Here is a 25,424-nt window from a genome sequence, read left to right as displayed (position 1 = left end):
CTTTTTTATTATTTTTTAATGTTTAACAATCACTGCCATAAAATTGAGATTTTATCCCCCTCACACCTACCCCCCACTACTCCCCTCCCTCCCCACGACTGCATACAATTCTGTATAGGTTCTACATATACTGTCCTACGGAGTACATTTTCACTATAGTCATGCTATGTAGTCGGACTAAAATAAATGGAAGAAATCATATAACAAATCAAAACATGATACACAAAAACATACACATACACAAACATGATCTGCTACATTCTGCAAATGACTTCCATATTTCTTTCTCTGAGTGTGGAAGGCATTTTGCCTTAGAGAACCACCATTGGGATTTTTTTTTAAAGAAGTTCTTGCATTATTACAAAATTCCAAGTCTACCAGAAAAAACTCTCGCACACTGTGGTCGTTGCTGTGCACAAAGTTCTCCTGGTTCTGCTCCTTTCACTCAGCATCAGGTCATATAAGTCCTTCCAGGCCTCTCTGAAGTCTTCTTGTTCATCATTTCTTATGGCACAATAGTACTCCATTACATTCGTATACCATAATTTATTCAGCCATTCCCCAATTGATAGACATCCCCTTGACTTCCAGTTTTTGGCAACTACAAAGAGTGCAGCACACATTTCTTAAGTGCTTACTATGTGTACTTAATAGGGCTTATAGACTAATTGTACATTACTCCCTTTCTACGAATTCTATATTTCAGTCAAACAGGTTGGTTCACTATTTTCTTTTAGAAATACCCTGTTTCTGATGGTATGGGGTACTGGTGGTAGAAGTAGGATGACCTGGGTTGAAATCCTGCCTCTGATACACATAGTGGCCATGTGGTCCTTGGCAGGCACTTAACTTTTGGTGCTCCCAGGCTACTCTCTAAGGCTATAAACTTCAAAATAGAGCAGTGAGGAAAGTCTGGCTGGCTGACTGACTGAATGGATCTCACAGGTAAAAGGAGCTACCTCATTATGAGGTTTCCTACACTGGTAAAATTATAGTTCTGGAGAGAGAGATAAATAGAGACAGAGAGAAGGAGAGAAAAGAGATAGAGATAGGGAAACAGAGACAAAGATATATAGAGAGACAGAGACAGGGAGATAAAGAGACAATGAGATAGGAAGAGATAGAGACAGGGGGACAAAGACAGAGAGATAGAAATAGAGACAAAGACAGAAAATAGAGAGAGAAGAGATAGAGAGACAAAGAGACACAGACAGAAAAAACACAGAGAGGGAGAGGGAGAGAGGAGATAGAGACTGAGAGAGCAGAAAGAGAGAGCTAAGTCCTATGGACACAAAGATAAAAATCAGTCTTTTCCTTCAAGGAACTTCAGTAGCATGCAATTCTGTTAGAGAGATATAACATCGGGGTCATGCTGGAGCCAGCTTCAACTGGCTGGCAAGAGCTGATTGTTAAATTTTCAGGGAGAGCTTCTACACTTTGGAAATTGCTAAATGCTACAAAGCAGGGCTTGGTTGATTTTTGTTATTGTTGATTGTCTAGACTTAAGAAAGTCTTGGAGAAAATGTTAATAGTGTAAATTAAACTTAAAAGTGTGCCGTGAGTACTCTTTTTCCCCTAGAGAGCTAAAAACATTTCCAACTCACTTCTGTAGAATATGTTCAAAAATAAGAATGATTAGAGGTAATTTAAGGAAGAAAAGAGCATTAGGTAAAAGAATAAGCATTTCTATGGTACCTACTATCTGCCAGGGGGCAGCTAGGTGGTGCAGTGGATAGAGCACCAGTGCAGGAGTCAGGAGGACCTGAGTTCAAATCTCACCTCAGACACTTGACACTCACTAGCTGTGTGACCTTGGGCAAGTCACTTAACCTCAATTGCCTCATCCTGAGTCATCTCCAGTCATCCTGATGAATATCTGGTCACTGGATTCAGATGGCTCTGGAGGAGAAGTGAGGCTGGTGACCTGCATAGCCCTCCCTCACTCAAAACAAAGTCAAGTGCAAGTCATGTCATTATTTCTCTGATGATATGGTCTTCTTTGGCAACAAAGGATGAACACACACACACACACACACACACACACACACACTATCTGCCAGCCACTGTGCTAAAAGGTGTTCTCCTCCACTTTACAAACGTTATCTCATTTGATCCTTATCACAACTCTGTGAAGTTGGTGCTATTATTTCCTCAGCTTTATCATCGAAGAAACTGAGGCAAATAGAGGTTAAGTGACTTATCCAGGGTAACACTAACATCTGGGGGAAATTAGGGAAGACTACATATAAAAAATAGCACCTAACTTGAGCCTTGAAGGAAGTCATGTATTTGGAGGAGGAGGCAGCAGTGGGTAGAAAGGAATACATTCCAAAATGGCAAATGGTTTGTATGAATGCAGAAAGGCAGAAGAAGGAATACCAAGCCAAGGGCAGAAGTTTGCCTGGAATGTAGCATTCATGAATAGTAGGAAGTAAAGATGGAAGGGTAAACTGTTGCCAGATGGTGGAGGGCTCTCGTTGCCAAGAAAAACAGCTGATCTCAGGGGCAATGGAGAAACGTTGAAGGTTTTTTAGAGTCAAGTCAACACACATTTATTACACACTTACTATGTGCCAGGCACTGAGCTAAGACCTGGAAGTGGCACAGTCAGAGTTATGCTTTAAGAAGACTGTTTTGGATGGGTTGGAGAAGATATTGAGAGAACCCTTAGAAGGCTATTCTGGCAGTCTTGGAGTACAGTACATTGAGTACCCTCTTCTCTTTTAGAAGATCTTAGATGTGAGCCAAGCCCCAGTTCTAAGTGATTTTCCCTGGGACTTGGGCTGAAGCATGAAGAGGGCTAGAGGTAATGAAAAGATAGAGTCCAACCCCTCTTTTTTGAGTGTGAGCCCCTTGATGATCAAACCTAGTACACGAGCAAGCCTAGAATTGGGAGCCTTAGTAGAAAAGGGCATCCCCAGTCTCCTGGACTAGCAGTGATCTGTTGTTGCATTAAAAAGTTAAATAAAAATACATACACAACATTGACAGGCACTACAAAATGGAGGAGACCAGGATAGGCTTATTGAAGCAGGTTATACTTGAGTAGATCTTTGAAGAGGTTAGGTATTCTTTTGTTGTGCTGTTGTGTTCATTCTTCGTTGCCAAAGAAGACCATGACATCCAAGAAATGATGACATGACTTGCACTTGACTTTGTTTTGAGTGAGGGCAGGCTATGCAGGTCAGCAGCCTCACTTTCTTCTCCTGAGTCATCAGGTATTCTATAAGGAAGTAGTGAAGAGGAAGGACATTCCAGGCATGGGAAGCAGCCTTTGCCATAGCATTCAGATGGGACATGAATCGTTATTCTTGGGGAATATTAAGTTATTCCATTTGGCTGCAATGAAGAGCACATGAAGGAAATGGATAGGCAGTAAGTTTGGAAGGGTAGGTTGGAGTCAGATTTTAATGGGCTTTAAAAGCCAAGCTGAAAGAAGAAAATTAAATTTTATCCTAGAGGCAACAGAAAACCCTTGGAATTTCTTGAGTGGCATGGACAGACCTGTGCTTTGATAATTCCGAAGTATCAAGAGGATAGAAGAATTCCAATGTATCTGAGTGGCATTGAGTTAGAATGCCTTGGTCTATGGGGTGAGGGACAGGGAGGAGTCAATTATGATTCTGAGGTTTTGAGTATGATTGAGTTGGTGATACCATTAACACATTGGAAAGGTAAGAGAAAGAGCTGATCTCTTTAATAAGTTCAATTTTTGCTATTTAGAATATTGAGCATCTATAGGGAGATCCAGGGGGAGCTGTTTAGCAGTTAAAGATTAGAGCTCTGAAGCTTAGGGGAGAGGTCTGGATTGGAGATAAATGCCTGGAAGACATCTACATACATGTCCAAGCTTTGGGACTGGATGGATTGATAAAGAAGAGAGTGCACAGGATGTTTCAAAAGTCTTAGTGCAATTGTAAGCTATTTAAGCTTAAGATTGCACTGAAACTTTTGGGCTACCCTGTATTTTTTTTAAGTGGGACCAAGGGCAGAGGCTTGAAGACTAGGGCCTGGAGGAGGAAATGAGAATCAGGAAAAAAGAAAGATGTTTGGGGAGAGGAGTTTTCACCATAAGAGTGAACTATAGTTCAGGGCGTCATCCTAGGAGTCTGAATCCTTGGAGATGATCTACATTTCCAGACTCTACAGATTTACCCCAGTGTGTTGAGATGAAAGCATCTACTTCTGAAATCAGAAAATAGTGAATGTGTAAGCATCAAACCACAAGGTATTATATTGAGCTAAACTCTATACTAGGTACTGTAAACTAGATAAGATAAAAAAAAATGATGAGATCCTCTGGTCTCTTAAAAATTAGTTTGGGAAGATAATGCATAGATAAGAAACACTCAGAAAACAATGGAATAAGTCAATTGTGTGACTTACCCACAATAAGAGCTATAGGACAACACTCTTTCAAGACTAAGTTCCCTGAGGATAAAAACCAAGGAGCCCAGAGCTGGGGACCAGAGCAGGGAGACAGAACGTGAGCTGAGGAAGTTGGGGAAGCCTTCAGGGATGAAACAGGACTTCATTCTGTCTCCAAACTGGGACTTTGGCTTTTGGATGTGAGCTCAACAGAAAAACGAATGCTGAAGATACAGTGGCCTCTGAAGTCTTGCTTTCTGTGTTTTAGTCTGAGCAAAATGCACCCTTTCCCACAAAAGAATACACCTGACTCTCTTGTCTGTTGGGTATCTATTTAAGTGGAAACATCTGGGATGTGGAGGCAGGCTCTTATATTCAGAGAATGTTGGATATGGAAAGGGTCCTAGAGTTCATCTCTAGCCCAACACCTTCATTTTACAGGTAAAGGGATTAAGGATGCCAAGGGAAGGGATTTGTCCACGGCTGTAACCTGTTTATAACTAGTAATCCCCAGAACTGGGACTTCTTTCTCTCATTCTTTCCAATACTGCAGGCACAAATGCCTTTGGGGGCTTGGTAGAAGCTGGGGTATTCCTGTTCCCTGCATCTGCTTCAGCTCTCATAGACTTAGAGTTGGAAGAGATTTGCTTCCTTGGTGATAAAGAGCTCACAACCCACTCCATTTCTGGACAGAGGTCCTCTAATCCAACCTCTGATCAAATAATGGATTCCCTTTGTATCTATTGCCCTGGAATAACCCCATTTGGAGTATTGTGTCCTAGATCTGAGTGCACGTTTTAGGAGGGACAATGGGTAAGTTGGAATGTACCCAGAAAAGCATGGCTAGCCCTTTGACATAGCTGGAAACTAGGCCATAAGAGTATCCTTTGAATGAACTAGGCAAATTCAGTCTGAAGAAGTAAAGACTTGAGCATGGGAGGGGGATGACAGTATATCCCTCAGGGTTTAAGTACCTGAAGGCCTGACCTATGGAAAAGTGATTATTAAATGCATTCTGCTTGTTTCCAGAGGTTAGAACTAGGAGCACTGGGTGGGAGGTACAGAGAGTCAGGTTTTGATTTAATGTAAGGAAAAATGTGCCAACAATTAGATGTGGGATGGGCTGACTCAGGAGATAACCATATACCAAACATTTTGAGTAGAAGCCAGATATCCACCTGGAGATTTTATAGAGGGGGTTCCTATATGAGTGATGGTGGGACTACATGATTTCTGGCACCCATTTCAGTTCAGTCATTCTGTGATACAATGTATCTGCCAAGTGGTCATTCATCTTCTTCTTGAAGAGAGGAAACTCATTACCTCCTTGACATAGTGTCCACTCCTCTAGGAAAGGTAGCTGGGTGGAGTACCAGACCTGGAGTTAGTAAGATCTGAGCTCAAATCTGGTCTTAGACATTGCTAGCTGTCTGACCCTGAGGAAGCTACTTAACCTCTGCCTGACTCAGTTTCTCCATCTGAAAAATGGGGATAATAACAGTACCTACCTCCCAGAGTTTTTGTGAGGCTGAAGTAAGATAACATATGTAAAGAATTTATAAATGTTAAAGTGCTGTTGAAATGCCAGTTGTTATCATCATCATCATCACCGTAGCTATTTTTCCTTACAATTGAGCTGAAATCTATTTCCTTGCAACTTCCATCTGTTGGTTGTAGTCCTTTCCTCTAGGGCCAAGTTGAATAAACCTGTGCCCTGTGGCCCTGCCAGGTTACCATCTGCCCTCCTCCCACACCCTACAAAAGTATACAGACCAGCCATGTGTAATGCCATCAGAGGAAACGATTATGGGTTATTCAATAATTCAGGCACATTTTCTAAATGAGTGCTATGCCCAGGAAATTATGCTGTAGATGCCTAAGTGTTGCCATAATGTGCCCACTGCCAGCCACCCACAGGAATTAGCTGAGACAAATGGTTTGCTTTTTAGGGATTGGAGACACAGATCTTCACCTTTGGAATTGCTCACAGCTGTCAGAGAGACAGAGAGAGGTAGAGGAGTGGCTCACCATTGCCAATTCAAGAGATCTCTCCAGCCAACACTCTTCTCCCCCAGGTAAGCCCTTAATAAAGACAGGAAAAGGTACATAGCAAAAATGACAACCTGCCCATGTTCATTCAAGGCTCAGAAAGCCCCAAATAGGAATTCTGTGGTTGAAACTCCTCCTGGCTTCTACCCTAGTGGGAGGGTGGAAATGAACCCTCTCCTGCCTTTTATGTTTGTTTTCTCATCTTTTAGGCTAAAGAGAGAAATAAGAGGGAGGTGGGCAGAAGACTCCATGCATAGTATTTTTTTTTTTTCTGGGGACAGGAGCACGGGTCGCTATCTCTTTCCACATGCTTTCTTCCATATTATCCCACTCCCCAAGGAGGACAGAAGTGAGGAACCTCCATGTGGCTACTCAGTTATGGCTTCCAAAGAAGGGGGACCCAGGCCAAGGATCAATTGGGCTACCTTTGGAAGTGAACTTGGTAGAATTAAAGTTATGTAGGAACTGAGCTAAGTTTGAGTTCCTTCTTCCCAGACAACAAGATGTTATAGGGGAAATTGTGTCCCAAGGTGCTGAGGGGGAAATATTTATACTTTGTTCTTGCTATACCTTCAAATTAAATATTCCTTTGTGAATCTAATGATTGATGTTAAATGGTACTGGAGTGCTATTCACTGGAAACACAACAATGGGGGCTTAAAGAAGATGAACAAAGGGAAGAAATGTCTCCAACCCCTTAGGTCACTCTGGGTCCCTGAGGGAGAAATATACTCTGTCCAGCTCTGGGAAAATGAGCGAGAACATATTTTCTACACTGAGTTGGAAAGACCTGGATTCAAATTCTGCTTCTGATACTTACTAATTAAGTGATTTTGGTTGAGTTACTTAACTTCTTCTGGGACTCAATTTCTTTATAAAATGATGGTGTTGGACTTATGACCTCTAGTCTCTTTCAGCATCAAACCCATGATCCTATGATTGGCATAATGGGGATTTAAGTACATACTTTATAGTGTTATTATGAAACTCCAATGAGATAATACGTATAAAGTGCTTTGCAAACTTTCAAGAGCTATATAAATGCAGATAATGGTGAAGATGATGGTGATGGATGACGTAGAAGTAGGCTCAATTCTTCTGACTCCAAATTTCTGTGTTATAACTTGGGGCTAGAAACAAGATGGAGACAATGGCTATGGAAGCCAAATTTGGTCCCAATCTGGTGATTAATGAGAGTTGATATGGGTATGATACTTTAAAGTTTAGGGATATACATATATTTACATCCATATCTATATCTAATCTATATCTACATTTATATCTACGTATCCCTCTCATTTGATCTTCCCAATTGCCTTGAGGAAGCTATTACAGATGTTACTATTATTGTCATCCCATTTTATAGATGAGAAAACTGAGGCTTAGAGATTTGACCTTGAGCTCTCTTCCCTCAAGGAACTTACAGATGGGATTTCTAGAACTCTTTATTCGACTCCAGTGCTCTTCCAATTACACAACATTGCCTCCCCCAAGTCAATTAAACAACTACATTCCAGAATAGCAATGCTGAGAATATTGTTGCTGTCCAGTCATTTTAGCTGTGTCTGACTCTTCATGACCCCATTTGGGGGTTTTCTTGGCAAAGATGCTGGAGTGGTTTGCCACTTTCCTTCTCCAGTTCATTTTACAGAGGAGGATACTGAGGGTGAAGTGACTTGCCCAGGGTCACACAACTAGTTAGTGTCTGAGGCTAGATTTGAAGTCGGATCTTTCTGACTACAAGCCAGGTACTCTAACCATTTTGAAATTTGGCCCATCTCAAATTAACTCATCTTGTTTTTATAGTTAAAATCCATTAAGGTTTCCAACATGTCCGGATTTTATGTCATTTAATCTCCACATGGAGCACCCTAATTCAATAATGTACAATCTGTAAGGTTCAAGCCTGAATCTTTACAATTCACTGAGTCTGTTTGGATGATCTGCCACACACATGAATTAAACATCATGAGGAGAGGAACAGAAGCTCTCAGCAGAGAATTTCTTCAGGAAGCCCTTCTTAGCTAAAGTTGAAACTGTATCCAGACCAGTTAGGAATTATCTTTATCAGCCCCAGTTTTTAAGGTAGCACTGAAGCGAGATGTAAGGAACAATTTTAGAGAGAAAAGAGAGCAGAACTGAGAAACAGGAGGACAATTGGTAGATATAGGGACAGAAAGAGAGGAAAAAAGAGAGACCAAGGGCTTGTCTCCTAGAAGTCACTAGATTCACCACTGGAACCTAACTGATTGTCATTGGATGGAAGGGACGACTTGCTGGACTGATCAATCTCTTAATTTGGTTAAAAAAAAAGAATGCCACCAGTTAGGCTTGTAGATGATCGGGAGGGACTGTTACTGATTTACTGTGTGTCCCTTGGGCATAATTTTCTCAGAATCTCAGTATTTTACTCTGTAAAATAGGAGGATTACACAAAATTATATCTAAGGTCCCTTCAAACTCTAATGTTCCATAAACTTCTATGAAAGAGAAACCCAAAAGGAAAGAAGATGGTAAAAGAGAATAGAAAGTACAAGATGGAAGAGAGAGATATAGGTAAAGAATACAGAGAGGGAAAGGTCAAAGAGAGAGAGACAGAGAAAGAGAGAGACAGACAGAGATAAAGAGACAGAGACAGAGAGAGTGACTGAGAAATAGACAGAAATAGAGAGAGAGAGGAGACAGACAGAGAAAAAGACAGATAGAGACAGAGAGACAGAAACAGAAAGCGACAGAGACATAGAGAGAGGCAGAGAAAGAGAGATAGAGACACAGAGAGAGCCACAGAAAAACAGACAGAAAGAGATAGAGAGATGAGAGCCAGAGAGGGAGATGAGAGAGATGAGAGCCAGAGAGAGAGAGAGAGAGAGAGAGAGACAGAGACAGAGAAAGAGCAACAGACATAGAGTGACAGAGAGACAGAGATAGAGAAGAGAGAGAGATATGAGAGGGAAGGAGGGAGAGACAGAGAGAGAGAGAGAGACAGACACATAGAGATGGAGAGAGAGAGAGAGAGAGAGAGAGAGAGAGAGAGAGAGAGAGAGAGAGAGAGAGAGAGAGAGAGCCCAAGAAACTAAAAACACTTTATATTGAAAAAAAATATTGGTTCAGATGAAAGTGGATATAACCTGGAGGAAGAAGTCAATTAGAACATGATGTGAAGATGGATCAGATCTTATGAAATTTCCAGAGGTGGATAAGGCAACTTTCTGTTCTATTTCCCTCCTGTCTCTGAAGTTCCTAACATCTGTATTTATTGCTGTTCCTGCCCCTTACCAAATAATTCCCTTTCTCCCCAGTGGAATTACCACCCCATGGCTCCTCGAATCTGGTCCACAAAGCCTCTGGCCCCATGGGTCCAGGCAGACAAAGTGAGAGTAGAAACTGCATAGTCTTTTGAGACTACTGGGTAGAAAAAGGCCAAGGATGAAGTATTCAGAGAGGAGGGCAGGAAGAGGAGAAAGGAGGGAGAGAGAGACTGGGGGGGAGAAAAACAAACAGAGAGACAGAGACAGAAAGAAAGGGAGTGAGGGAGGGAAAGAAGGGTGAAAGAGACAGAAAGAAGGTGAGAGACATAGGCAGAGACACACAAAGAGAGACAGAGACAGTGAGAGAGGGAGGAAAAAAGGAGAGTGAGGGAGAGAGAGAGAGACAGACAGACAGACACACACACAGAATGAGAACCAGCATAGCCATCCTGCAATTATCTGAGGTTTATAACCTGGCACAAGAACTGTTCCTATTAGACATTCAATTTCCCTGTACCTGCTCTATGTTTTCAGAGAAACTTCACTATCATCCTTGTTATTCCTGGATACCATAAAGCAGTTCAGAAAGAAAGGCCGTTTTTCCACTTAAGAAAGCAGGACAACAACTGACAGCATGATATAATTTTTATCCCCTTGTTTGATTGTATTTTCCAGTCTACCAAACAGGGTGATCAAGGAGATTCTGTTCAACACTGACTGTGGGTTTTTGTGAGAGATGCTAGGCAGGTTTGAGGGAAGGGAGGAGAGAGAGAAAAGGAAACTCTGAGGTAAAACAAGGGGAAAGCAAGAGAGGAGCAAGAGGGGCAGATGGAGGAGACGTGATGATATGGTGGAGAGGGCACCGGACTTTAAATCACAAATTTTTGGGTCAATCCCTGGTTCTACTGTTTATCACCTGCGTGACTGAGAACAGCTTAATCTTAGCCTTGATTTCCTCATCATGTAGAGAAGAGGATTGGGCTCTAGTCAATCTGGATTAGATTCTAAGGTCCTTTCCACCTCAAAGATCCCATAATCTTATAAAGAGGATACTATACCAAAGTCTCCCTTGGAGGAATTTATAATTGAATTGAAAAGACAAAACAGTCTGAAACAGATAACTATGAGATCTGGTGCTCAAATGTGCTTCAGATATTAGGTGTTATGGGAGAAGGTAGATATCAGACTGAGCTAGAATGGACAGGAAACTCTGTGGCTATCATCACTGGATGACACCCCTAGTTCTGCAAAAGAAAGACCAGTCGTTATCGACGACTATAGAGTGGGTCAGGGAGAAGTCATATGACCAAAGAATTGAAACCTTAGAGATCAAATCCATAGATTCTTAACTTTTTCTATGTGTTATGAAGCCATTTGGTGGTATAATTTCTTCTCCAAAGAATATTTTTTAATACATGAGATAAAATGCATAGGATTTACAAAGAGAACCAATTATGCTGAAATATAGGTATCAAAATATTTTTGAAAAACTGAAAATTACTAATGCCAAGGGAAGACCTTTGATTTAGTCTAACCTGTCTTCTGCCTACTTCCACTTTATAGACTGGATAATTAGAGCACAGAAAAAGTAAATGATTTGCCTACAGTCACACAGATATAGGAGGTAGCTAGGTGGCTCAGTGGATAGAGAGCTGGACCCTGAGTCAGGAAAGTCTGAATTCAAATCTGGCCTCAGGCACTTACTAGTTGTATGACCCTAGGCAAGTCACTTCACTTTGTTTGCCTCAGTTTCCTCATCTGTAAAATGAGCTGAAGAAGGAAAGTGGAAAACCACTCCAGTATCTTTGCCAAGAAAACTGTAAATGGAGTCACAGGGAGTTGGGACTGAAGGAATTTAGGGAAGCTAGGAGGCAGCTAGACAACTCAGTAGACAGAGTGCTGTAATCAAGAGTTCAAATCTGGACACAGACACTTACTAGCTATGTGACCCTGGGCACGTCCTTCACCCTGTTTACCTTAATCCACTAGAGAAGGAAATGGCAAATCGTTTCTGTACCTTTGCCAAGAAAACCCCATAGACAGTATTGGTGTGCTATGGGGTCACAAACAGTCAGACATGACCAAAAAAACTGAACTACAACAACACAGACGAGAAGTACCTGAAATGGCAATCTCTGACTCCATATCTAAAGCACTTCTGGGATCACTGACTAAATGGGGGAGGAAGGCAGTAGGAGGGAAAAGAAGTCTGTGTAATCCATGCCTCAGAGAATCAACAATCAGATTGCAGAGAGCTGGCTAAGGGTCTTGTTCTCCACTGGAGTCTTCATTGTCCAGTTCCCTCCAGTCCTTTTCCTCTCCAATGAGCCTCTACGTCAATAGATTCCATGGTGTGGAAACCAGCTGGTTTAATCCCACGGACCAATCTGGATTCACTTCAATTCCAAGATTGTTTTTCCTTCTGTATCCTGCTCCAGGGTCCATATGGACATTTTTGGCATCCTGAGCCTGCAGACCAATAAAGACAAATGAAAACAAAAGGGCTTAAACCATGTTCTATCCGTCTCCTGCTGCCTGGGCCTGGTGACAGCTGCAGAGGAGACAGGAGTCCTCTTGAGGCTTTTATTGGCTCTCTGGAGGTCCTCACACCATGGATAATCCCTCCTAATTGTGTACAGCTCTTTCTGTCAAAGGTACACGCATCTCACTGAGCTCTTGCCTGGGGAAGTCTCCCCACTTCAAAATGGGGGAACAGAACCCAGTGAATCTGTCTTATTGATCAGGATCTCTCTACTATTCCAACTCTGACACTTCCTAGTTTAATGCATGGTGCGTCCATAGACAAATAAGTCAGTATACCTCTTTAATATATAGTACAATGTATGATGGAGAATGAATGAATGAACATTTCCTCAGTTCTTGTTATGATCCAGGTACTATGGTAAACACTGAGGGATAATAAGAGGTGAATAGGTTACCTCCTAAAGCAGTTAGGGAGAAAATGCTTTATAAACCTTTGAATATTTTAGAAATGTGAGCTATGCTGGGGTTTGGCTGGTGATGGTCTTTGGAAAGTTCTCTTCTGAGGTCTCAGTCCTAGAAACCCATACAGGAAAATCCAGCTCTCACCCAGTCCTAGAAAAACTGAATACTCCCTTCACCAGATCAAGTTAGCTGTTGGTTTTGGATAAAGAGCTTTCATGACTGTTGGGAGGAAACTGAGTAAGAATTATGGGCTCACTGGCAATAGAAGGAAAACAAAACAAAAGGTCGTCTAATCAAATCTGCCTCAATTTACTCATGAGGAAGGATTTTCTGCTCTATGCTAGGTTATTAGAGCAGGTAACTCAAAGGAGTGTATGGAAGTGCTTTCCCTCAGAGGCTGCTTGTAAGAGCAAAACTTTTTATCTGAGATAATTTAGTTGCAGTGCTGTTTGGAGACAGAGTAATGGTGGTATGGATAGAAAGAACATTGTGCCTGGAACCATGAAGAACTGATTTCAAATCTGGCTTCAGATATTTATTTGCTATGTGATCCTGGGCAAGTCATTTAACTGTTGCTTCAGTTTCCTCAACATTAAAATGGGGATAACAACAGTTCCTGCCTCCTAGGGCTGTTGCAGAGAGCTGACTAGGGGCCTTGTTCTCCACTGGAGTCCTCATTGTCCAGTTCCCTCCAGTCTTTTTCCTTTCCAATGAGCCCCTATGTCAATAGATTCCATGGTGTGGAAACCAGCCGGTTTAATCCCATCAAATGAAATATTTGCAAAGCACTTAGCGCAGTGCCTAGAACATAGTGAAGGCTAATTAATGTTAGCTATTATTATTATTATTATTATTAAAACTACCAATCAACAGATTTTAGTGATAGAAAAACAGTACAAAGAGCACTGGATTTAGATGGCAGAAACTCTGGATTCAAATCCCACCTTCTGTACTTGCTAACTATGTGACTCTGGAAAAATTATTTAACCTCTCTGGGCCTCAGATTCTCCATCTATAAAATGGCAATAAAAATACATGTAGTGTCTACTCCATGTCTCTTGTACTCATGAAATAATGCATATAAAATGCCTTGTGAACATCAAGGTTTGATATATATACACACATACACATATATACATACATACATATATATATATATGTGTATACTGGAATTAGAATTTCATTGATATATGGAATTTCCAAAGGAAACCTCTTTACCAATGCAAATCTGCATTTGTTCTCAACTTAGAGTCTGATAGAGTTTTTTGGAACAGTGACAGGTAAAGAGATTTTCCAAGGGTTACACAACTGGTACATGTCAGTGGTTAGACTTGAACTGGAGGCTTCACAACTGACACTTTATCTACTGAACTGCCTCTAAAATGCCAGTTGTCATTATTATTTTTAATAAAAATAGCTAACATTTATATAAACTCATACTATGTGCCAGGCACTCTGCTAAGTGCTTTACAATCGTTATCTCATTTGATCCTCACAACAACCCTGAGAGATAGGTGTTATTATTAGCCCTATTTTACAGATGAGGAAACTGAGGATAAATGACTTTCTCAGGGTTACACAACTAGTAAGTGTCTGAGGTGGGATTTGAACTCAGGTCTACCCAACTTCAAGCCTGGACCTCTATTCATTGTGCCACCTAGCTGTCTCTAATGACTCCTACAGCTGCTACTACTACTACCCAGTAGGAGGTGGGTCCCCTTTCATTCTGAAAATCTAATCTTGCCTTGCTTCTCTGAAGTGCTTTTTCATTTCCAAATCTTGGCAAAGCTTGGAGGTTATTTAGTTTTCCAGTAGACAGAGCTTGTCATCTTTGCTCTCAGCTGGAGGGGACTTTTTGAGAGCTGTGCCTGGTATTGATTTAGAAACCAGAAGAGTTTTACCCCTGCTTCCCTGGGTTCTGACCCGGATCGTTTCCTGGTCCATGTCTTCTTCTGGCTGAGTTACTAGAGGATTAGGGCTTAGTGAGGGAATTAGAGACAAGAGCAGATGCAGCTTTGGGGAGCAGGGAGGGGAGACAGCCATATTCCCGAAGGAATTACACTGTAATCAAAGAAAAAAAATTATCACAAGAGAAAATTCAAAGAGTGCTAGCTATAGCCTAGGATGGATTTGAAGAGACTTAGAAACTTTGGAGTTGATCCTAGAGTTTAATCCATAGGGAAACTAAGAAACAGTTTTCCAGTGGTCTAATGGGTTCAAGGCAGGCATGTCAATGTAGCTAAGGGAGGGCTCCTCCAGAAAGATGTGGGTCATTTGACCTTTGCCTTGTGAGTATGGTAGAAAGATGGTGGAAGGAGTGGCAGATGCTAGAGCCTTGGGAATTTTGGTAATGATAATAACAGTTGACATTTATATAAGATTCACAGACTCTAGGCACATTATCTTTTTTGATTCTCACACATAGTTATAGGTGCTCGTCCAAGAAAACCCTCTGAGTTTTGGGCACTGCTCTGTTGTGAGTGCTTAGAGCAGTCCGCCTGTCTTCTGGACCTGTCCCTCCCCATCCTCCCTTTTCTAGAAACTTCTATTCCCCCATACTGGAAATTTCCATGCTGCATACTTGCACAGCCAGAGATCTCATCAGACAGTCCCTATTATCTCCCTGCCAATGACATCAGAGCTGAGTAATTAATCAAATGTAGCTTACTGAGAAACTACTCTCCTTCCTATAAATTCCATGGTCCTCAAAGATATTCCAGCCACTTATTGAGTGGCAGAATGAAGAACTGGTAAAGCTTGGTCTGCCAAGCATGAGGGCAGTCTCTCAGAAGGATCATTACTGATCCTCTTTCCTCCTCTTGCTTTGGTTGAAAGACTATCACATTGAGTCTCGTGACCACTCTGGTTGTATCTTTTCCTTGTTAACTAAGTCGCCATGTGTTTAAATTTTCTTTTCTAAATTAAAAAAAGCCATAATGAAAGACTAGTTTTTAAAGCATTACTGTCTTGTTTTGACTCTTTTGGGGAAAACCTTTTTTAAGTCCTCAAACTGCCCAAATGGACTAGGTACTATAGCTATTGTTACCCGTATTTTACAGATGAGGAAACAGGATCCTAGAGGTGACTGACTTGCCCATGAGCACACAGCCAGTAAGTGCCAGGTGAAGGATTGAACCCAGATTTCTCTAGGTCTACCACCCTTTCCACTCTATTCACTGCCTCTGGTATCATGGTTATTGACTAGACTGCTCTGGCTTGTTTGGTTATTTGCCTAGCCTGCCTAGCCGCATCCCATTTTGAGTCTCTACTGGGTACCTCAGTTACATCCTTCTACCCCCACCCTAGACTTCTCAACTCTCTTCTTCATTTTGTCTTTTGGTTGAAGACAGGAGGGGTTTAGGCAATGAAAAGACTTTGGAACTGAGAGATAAATATGGTGGTAATAATGGATTGAGGGATAAGAATGGGGAGGGAGAAGAGGAATAAGCATTTATTGAGCACCTAGTATAGGCACTGTGCTAAGCACTTTATAAATTTCACTTCACTCTAAACAACCAGTAGTTTGTTCTTTATCCTCGAAGACGACATGACATCAGGAAAGTGAGGCCATGCCTTGCAAATGTGTGTGTGTGTGTGTGTGTGTGTGTGTGTATTTAAGATAACTTCCAGAAGTTTTATTCAGTTACTAAGGTATATCTATGTCTCTCACACTTGATCAATACTTGATCTTGGAGAATTCAGGAGAGATGATTCTACCTTGGTCTGCTTTGTATGGGGGCATTGTTGGTTCTGCATTACTGGTATAATCTTTGTGTAGAGTGCTGAAGTCACAAGAGTTAGCCTTCTCTTTACCTCCTGCTTGGGCATTCTGGGAAGGGAAAATCTATGAGGATATGAAGCCCTTCATCTCATCTGGGACAATCCATCTAAGCTCTTTGAACTGAGCAAGGCTAGTCCTTGTAGGACGTACCCAGAGTTCATTTCTGAACAATATTCAAAGACTTTACAACTGACTAGAACCCACTAGCACTGGAACTTCTCTGAAATAGATTTTGGAAACACAGGACTATTTCCAGGGCATGGTGGATTTTAATGGAGGAATTCTTTTGCACTTCAAGAAGTTGTGATTACATCCATTCAAGCAAAAATGAAATCCCCTATGCTTTTGCTGTGGCCAAGAAATAAAAAAAAAAATTACGTCTAGTTGGCCATATCCTCCAAACTTTGCTAGGCTTGCCCTCTGATGACAAATCTATTATCCATCACCAGATTCAATCTGGGAGCTTTTCTAGTCTGGTGGGAGATAACAGGTTTTGTGCCCCATTGATGTAGTTTTCAAGATCCTAGAGTCACAGGTGATGCCACAAGTGGAAGAGGGCTTTCATGGAGCAGTAGGGAAAGCAAACAACCAATCAACCAACAGATGTCAAACACCTTCTCTGGGCCAGGTACCATGCTAGAGGATGACAAAAAGAAACAGATCCCTATCCTCAAAGAACTTATGGTCTATTCAGGGGGAGAGAGAGCATGTACCCATCTAAGTGTAATGGATTCAACCAAGCCTGGAGCATTTTGCATGAGACTTGTTTGTACCAACTTCTTCTTTCATACAAGTAGGCAGTGTTGAACCAACTCTCTCTCCACTAATGAGAAAAGTCTCACACAAAGGGAAATGTATTGAAGGGGGTGCCAAGTGCCTTGGTCTTGAGTTTAATGCTCCAGGTTGGGCTGGAAACTTGCGTTACAGGAGAATATGTGAAATATATGCAAAGTCAAGTTCTAGGGGATGGGGTCTGAGGGGAGGAGCAGGGATCAGGAGCTAGTACTTGAGCTGAGCCTTGAAGGAAGCTAGGGATTCCTAGAGGCAGAGATGAGGAGGGAGCACATTCCAAGTGAAGAGGACAACCTCTACAGAGGCACTGAGGTGGGAGGTGAGGTACTCTGGGTGAAGAATGGAAGGGTGCCAAAGTGGTGCTACTGTAGAGTTTATAAAGGAGAGTAACATGTAATAAGCCTAGACTGGAGCCAGGTTGTGAAAGGTTTTAAATACAGGAGTTTTGTATTTGATCCTGGGGTTTATAGGGAGGCACTGGAGTTTCTTGAGCAGAAAGAGTGGTGTGGTCAGAGCTATGTTGTAGGAATATTACCTTGGCAGCTTTACAGAGGGTGGATTGGAGAATGAAGAGACAGGAGAAAGGGAGTCTAATTGGAAAGGTATGGTGATAGCCTAAGTGAGAAGTACTGTGAGTACCTGAAAACCAGCTAGTGAGAACTGGAACAAACATGTCACCAGTAAAAAAAAAAAAAAAGTGGATGGAGAAAGAGACCAAAAGACAGAGAAGAGTGTTTCAGGAAAGTGAGAGATCTCAGCTTGGGGTTGGAGAGACAGGGATTGAGAGCCAGGTTGTGGTTTGTCCTTCATTCTCAAAGAGGACCATCACACCAGGAAGGTGATGCCATGACTTGCATGTGAATTGAATTTAAGTGAGGGATGATCTGTGCAGTCACCAGCCTCACTTTCTCTTCCAGAGCCATCTGGGTCCAGTGATAAGATACAGATCAGGATGACTGGAGGTGGTCCAGCAGGAAGGAAAGAGGGAAAGAAAAGAGATGAAATGATAGGAAGAAGGTAGAGTGGAGTGGAGAGGAGGGGATGGTAATGAGGCATCACATTTTGCTGGTAAATCTTTGAATGAAAGCAACAGACTTCACCCTTCTGCTCTGGATGTCTCCTGTGGTTTCCAGTGAAGACTGGCATACTTGAGTAATAGTCCCCAGGGAGATGTATTTGATGGAGAAACCAAATGCTTAGATCTTGAGTTCTCTGAGTTTTGAGCTAAATCCTTCTTCCTCTTCCTTCCTCAACTCCCCAGGGTACATGTAAGAGGAGATGGAGTAAGATCACAGGGCTCTTTTCACTTCTCATCCCTGGGATGCAGACAGAAATGATTATTTGTTTACTACTAAGTCACCAAGCTTCAAGCTATGGGTTGAACTGTGAAGAACCATTAATTTCTAGTTTGTATATAATTTTTTTTCCTGTTCTGATATCAATTCCCTCTCCCCCTTATGCCTTCTATTCCTTGTCTTTCCTTTAGTTTTTTTCTTTTGTTACTTGTGAAGTCCTGAGGCATGAAGCTTATTTAAAAGGCGTGAGGAAAATAAAACAGAAACGAGCCTGTGCCAACTCCCACTGATCATAACACCTCCCTGACTTCTCTTTTCCTCATCTCTGAGCACTGTCACAGTGAATATAATACTGGAGTTGCAATCAGGAAGGCCTGAGCTTAAATCTTACCAGCTGTGTGAACCCAGGCAAGTCACTTAATTTTTCTCAGTCTCAGTTTCCTCATTTATGGAACGAAGATAATCAAAGCATCTACCTTCTAAGTTGTGCGAATGAAATAAGCTAACGTAGGTACAGCAGCTTGAAAACCTCGAACTATTATATAAATGCTTATTATTATTACTTCCTGGTGCCCTTTTCTATTTTAAAATAGCATTTTATTTTTTTCCCATTACATATAAAGACAAATTTTAACATTCATTTAAAAAAAGTTGAGTTCCAAATATTCTTCCTCTCTCTCTCTCCTCCCCCCCCTCCTAAGATGGTAAGTAATTTGATGTAGGTTACATATGTGCAATTATGTAAAACATATTTCCATATTAATTATGTTGTGAAAGTAGAAACAGACCAAAAGAAAAAAATATGAAAAAAAGAAAGCAAAAATAGTATGCTTTGATCTGCGTTCAGACTGTCAGTTCCTTCTCTGGATGTAGATAGCATTTTCCACCATGAGTTCTTTAGAATTGTTTTGGACCATTGTATTGCTCAGGATAGTTAAGTCATTCATGGAAGATCATTGTACAATGTTGATGTTACTGTGTACAATGTTCTCTTGGTTTTGCTTACTTCACTTTGTATCTGCTCATGTAAGTCTTACCAGGTTTTTCTGAAATCCTTTCTCTGAGCATAATAGTATTCCATTCCATTCATATGCCCCAACTTGTTTAGCCATTCTCCACTTGATGGACATCCCACCAATATCTAATTCTTTGCCACCACAGAAGGAGCTGCTATAAATATTTTTGTACAAGTAGGTCCTTCCCTTCCCTCCTCTCCATTCCTTTTCTTAATCTCTTTAGGATACAGACTTAGGAGTAGTATTGCTGATTCAAAGAGTATGCATTTTATAGCCCTTTGGGTATAGTTCCATAATGTTCTCCAGAATGGTTGATTCAGTTCACAACTCCACTAACAGTCCTGGTGTCTTTCTCTACTATCACAAGTAGTTTGGACAGTACAGGTCTGGTGGGAAGGAGACTGTCTCTCTAGCAACTGTAAGTTCATTTTTTCCCTGGGGCAATCCAAGCCCTCAGGGTAGCACCATAAGGTAGAGACCTATACAGATCACTAGGGTAAAAGTAGGATTCACCAGAATATAGGGAGTGGAGAGAGTCAGTGTTATTTGTCTAGCAAACTAAACAAAGAATGCAAGCCATGAGAATAGGATCATAAGGTCTGAGACCTACACGAGTGTCTGGGACAAAAATGGGACCACTGAAATGTTGGAATTGTCCCTTTAGTGACCTCAAGTTCATTTCTCTTCTGAAAGGAGTTTAAGTCATACAGTGATACTATAAATATGGGGGAACTATAGAGGATTCTGAAGGAAAAGGTAGGATTTATCTGAAAGGGAGGAGAATTATATTTGTTGCTTATGGGCTATTGTGAGCCCTTTATATGTTATCTGCATTTTCTATGGTGTAAAAGAGTGTCCTGTATCCAATGCATTTGTGACTTTGAATTACAGGAGCTAAGTACTATTTAAAAATATGTTCATCTATATCTATGTACTTCAAACATATGACTATTTTTACCTATGAGGAGTTATATATTATTATATATAATGTATATTAACTTATTATATTGTAGTTACATATTATGTAATTATATATAATTACAAAAATGTATACAACTTATATATAAAATAATTCTATATTTATATAATAATTAATGATAATATGTAATTATATATAACAATATGTTATTAACTATATTATATGTATTTTATCTCAACCTAGACTTGAACTATATTGTCTGATTTCCCAGAAGGAACTTTGAGTAGGGAAAAATCAGTCAAAGAGACATGAATGGCAGGGCTATCCTCAAGATTAGCCTTGATCCCTGAAAAAGAATGTCAAAATAGTATCCTTTGATCTGCATTCAGACTCCATCAATTCTTTCTTTGCATATCAAAGCATTTTTCTATATTAGTCCTTTGGAATTGCCTTCCAGAGGCTAGGATACTGAGCCATGAGTTTCATAAGCATCCACTATATGTGAGGCGTCTAGTGATCAACACTAATGACACTAAGGTGAAAAGCCTGAAACCCTGAACTCTTGAACTTGGGGTTACAACCATAAAGTTAATGCTGCTCAAGGGTTCCCTTTCCCCTCCCGTAAAGTTTGCATCTTTAAACTTAGCGTCCAAGATCTCTCTTCTTGGGTCACATGGATGATTGTACTTGTAGCCCTTCTGTTGGTCCACCCAGGGTGGACATTAACAACTCGAGGAAGGACTGTGCATATGTAGACTTCCCTCCCCCCTCCAACTCAGTTCTTCTCTCTGATCTATCTGGAAAGGGAAAAATGGGTTTTTAATGTCATTTCCTTTTCCCACAGACTCTCTCCTGCCTTCATGTGCACTGCTCTGTGAGGACCTATGGGAGAAAGAAAGAAGAACCCCAGAGAGGGCTCACTATTTATAAAGAAGGATTGAGATTTCACAGTGATGAGAAGGATGGAAGGATTCGTCTCATGATGAAGGGGAACTAATGACTGAGGAGGGGAGGCAACCATCTGGAGGGAAATAGCAGTAACTAGACCTATGAGACCATAAAACATTAAGGTTGGAAGGTACTTAGAAATTATTTAGCCCAACATCTTCTATTTGTAGGCTGATAGGTGGCACAGTGGATAAAATTCTGGACCTGGAGTCAGGAAGACCTGAATTCAAATTTGAGCTCAGACACTTACTAGCTGTGTGACCGTGAGCAAGTCACTTAACCTTGATTACCTCAGTTTTCTTATCTGTAAGGTGAGCTGGAGAAGGAAATGGCAAATCATTCCAGTATCGTTGATAAGAAAGCCCTAAATGGGGTCACAAAGACTCAAACTGACTGAAACAATTGACAATAAACTAAGACCAAGGGAGGGGAAGTGAGTTGCCTAAAGTCACCCTGGTAGTAAATGATACAATTGTGATTCAAACACAGGTCACTGGCATTCAAACTTTCCAGTACACTCTCCTCTCCCAAGTTAGAATTCCCAGAAGTGTCAATGATTCCTTTCTAGAAGTGGATCAGGAAAGAGAGAGAGAAATTCTAGAAAGCCAAGAGTCTCTCTGGCCACACCTTGTGTCAATTTCTTTGAATTTCTCTCCCAAGATTGGCTCAGACTTGCCTTGCACATCTATTTCACAGCTCCTTCCTGGAAGCCGGATCTTGTCCTCATTGACCAGCACATCAAAAAAGCCTTTCAGCTTCCTGTCCTCTTCTTTTTGTTTTCTTTGTGTCTGGGGGGAGCACCCAGGCCCAGTGTTGGGGCCAGGCCATCATCAATGACCTGAGGAACAAGGAGTGGCCTTTGGGAATGACTTTTAGGACCCAGACTACTCGAGGGACCCACCTAACAGTAATGCTGACTTTGGAGATGAACTTGTTGGGACCAATGCTATTTAGAAATTAAGCAAAGTTTTGAGCCCATTTCCCAAGAGAATTAGATATTGTAGGGGAAAGTATATCCTTGATGTATTGAAGGAAATACTAATTTGTTTGTTCTTGTTGTATCTTTGAGGGAAATATCCCTTTGTAAAAGCTAATTGATGCTAAGTGGTCAAATGGAATTGGGGCATTAGTCACTGGCCCCTAACAAATGGGAGTTAGATAGTCTAGGGGCTTGGACCAATGGGTATGAGAAAAAGGAGACTTCTAACCCCTTGAGGATATCTGAGAAGCCTGGAGTGGGCCTAGTTCTGGGAGTGTAGGGCCAAAGCATACATCGTGCACACGCTGTACTCTGATTTGTGTCTACAAAATGTCAAATACCATGCTAGCTATTAGGGATCCAATAACAATAGAAGATGCAATACCTTAGCTCAGAGAGCTAGCAAGCAAGCCAACACCCATGAGACCATGGGAAAAAAAAGAAAGGACCAGTACAGTAGAGTATAGAATTGAGGACTGAAATTGGTGGTACAGACTACAAATTCTATAGGACTGCAGATGAAAGAACAGCTGCGTGACTAAGCAATCAGAGAAGTCTACAAGGGGGAGAGTGTCTTGAGTTGAGCCTTGAAGAATGGCTGGGACTTTGTTTATTCATTCACTCAGTCACTCATCAAACATTAGTGCCAACAGTGTACCTGCAAAGCCAGGTGCATGGGAGGGGGATATAACCTTTAGATAAGGGAATCCCTAACCACATTAAATGCATGCATGTATGTGTATACATGTATGTATACACATGCAAATACACACATATACACATATGTACAGACATACATACACACATTATCTATCTATCTATCCATCCACACACACATACAGACAGAAACAGAGAGGCACCTAGATGGTGCTCAACCTGGAGAATCAGGAAGTTCTGAGTTCAAAGGTGGCCTCAGATATTTTCTAGCTTTTTGACTGTGGGCAATTAATTTAACCTCTGCCTCAGTATCCTCAGTGTAAAGTGTGGATCGTAATAGTACCTACCTCCCAGGGTTGTTGTGAGGATCACATGAGAACATATTTGAAAAGCACTTAGCACAATGTCTGGTATATAATAGGAGTTTAATAAATGCTTGTTTCCTTCCTTCCTTATATCGAGGGGGGGAATAAGATACCAACCCAGATAGATAGCTATAACAGATAACTTTACTTGTTAAGTGCCTAGAAAATGATAAAACAAAAATCTGTGTGGTATCCAAGGAGGAGACCATGGTTTGGTAATGTTAGGGAAAGAGACAAGGCAGAAACAGGATTTAGTTTCAATGTTAAAGGACCAGTGGGATGAGGGTAGGGGACTTCAGCAAAACTGTGTGAGACAGGAACAATAATGTGCTGGATTGGATGGAGCATGTCTATGTTGAGAAGTAGTGGGTGGAAAAGAAATTGATTAGGTAGAGTGGAGTCAAATTAGAGAGATGCTTTGAAATCAAGACAAAAGGTCTGTAATTATGTGATGGGCCATTGGGAGCCACTGAAGAATATTGAACAAGGAAGGAATCTCAGAAGTCAGCCAGCTTAGCTTCTATCTGAAACATGAAGATATAGGATTGGAGCACAGGTGAGAAGAGAGAACTGAAGCTACACATTCATGGAATCATAGATTCAGAGCTAGAAGGGACCTTAGGGGCTATTGAGTTCAATTCCCTTACTTTATAGGTGATGAAACTGAGGCACAGAGAGGTTAAGTGACTTATCCATAATGATGCAGCTGATATATATATATATATATATATATATATATATATATATATATATATATATATATATAAATATGTATATTTGAATGTAGGTCTTTCTGACTCCAAAATCACTGCCCTTTCTACTAAATTAGGCTGCCTTTTAAAAATCTTGAGTTTAGTCTCTGAGAGCTTGTCCTTAGTTTTCTGGGTGAACATAGGAAAGTTGCTCTTCCCTCTCTGTGACATAGTATATTTCTCTATAACATGAGGAGAATCTTCCCTGCTGCCAGGGATTCATTGAGGATCCATAGTAGGGAACTGCCTCATAGAATCGTGGAATTGTCAAGAATTAGGAGCATGGAAAGGATCCAAGAGGCCATCTAGTCTAACTCCCCCATTTTACAGATGAGGAACTTGGGTCCAGAAAGGCCATGCCACATGCACCAGGTCACCAAGATAGTAAGTGACGGTACTGGGATTCAATCTCAGGCACTTTAATTCAAAATCCAGCACTTTCCCCATTGTACCCTGCTCTCTACCTAATTCAATGAGAATTTTGAGGGTATCTATCCAACCCCTTTTTCAATTATGAATCTGTCTACATATTCTTAATGCATAATTATCAGATTTCTGCTTGAGGACTTAATTTCTTGACCTATGAAATGGGGATGATAATAGCACCTATTTCTCAAAGTTGTTGTAAGCTCAAATGAAATTCAAAGACATAACACATGTAAGGGGCTTTGCAAATCTGAAAGCACTTTATAAATGCTAGCTGTTATTGTGATGGAAAATTCACTGCTCACTTACTGTGTGGCAGTGAAAAAGTCATTAGCTTCTCTGTGCATCAGTTTTTTCCTCTATCAAATGGACCTAATACTTGCATTAATGACTTTTCATGGTAATAGCTAGAAAAACTCTTTGTAAACTTTTAAAAGTTGAATAAATTTGGGTTGTTAGATTTATTTTTATTTTCATCCACCCACCCTGACGCAGCCTGTTCCATTTTGGGAAAACATTTAGAAATCCCTCTGGGCTCTCTGTCACTAGGAGGGGCAAAAAGATTCTTCTGTTGAAGAGTGAGTAGGCATCAAGAGCAGCCAGAAGGACAAGTCTGCAGCTGTCCTTACCTCTTTCCTGGGGTTCCTGAGCAGCTGCTATCCGCCCTGGTGGGTCTGATTTATGCCTTCTTCCTTTCTCTTTTCTCCTCTACCTTCCTGAGTTGGCTGGCTCTCACAATGGGTTTGGTCACCTAGGCAGTGGGTATCATCAATTAGCCTAATTGTTGTGAAAGGCTTTAACTGGAGGGTTAAACTCCCCTGCTGGCCCATAAAGTCGAGCATGGGGCTCCAGCTGTGGCAGGGATGAGACCCAACGAAAATAA

The 25,424-nt window shown here is 41.1% G+C and overlaps 1 long non-coding RNA gene across 1 annotated transcript in view; it reads left to right on the top strand.

The window, feature by feature from the left end:
- The window catches only part of LOC140523915 (uncharacterized), a 76,763-nt gene extending 54,386 nt beyond the window's left edge, over positions 1-22,377 (top strand). The window contains exons 2-3 of the long non-coding RNA XR_011973507.1: positions 6,318-6,443; positions 21,259-22,377. This is a non-coding gene — a long non-coding RNA (uncharacterized lncRNA). The remainder of the gene's footprint in view (positions 1-6,317; positions 6,444-21,258) is intronic.
- Positions 22,378-25,424: the final 3,047 nt, after the last annotated feature.

The sequence above is a fragment of the Notamacropus eugenii genome, chromosome 2, assembly GCF_028372415.1.
Source record: "Notamacropus eugenii isolate mMacEug1 chromosome 2, mMacEug1.pri_v2, whole genome shotgun sequence".
Classification (NCBI taxonomy): Eukaryota; Metazoa; Chordata; class Mammalia; order Diprotodontia; family Macropodidae; genus Notamacropus; species Notamacropus eugenii.
Note: the sequence above shows the minus strand (reverse complement) of the source record. Positions and strands in the feature narration are given on the sequence as shown.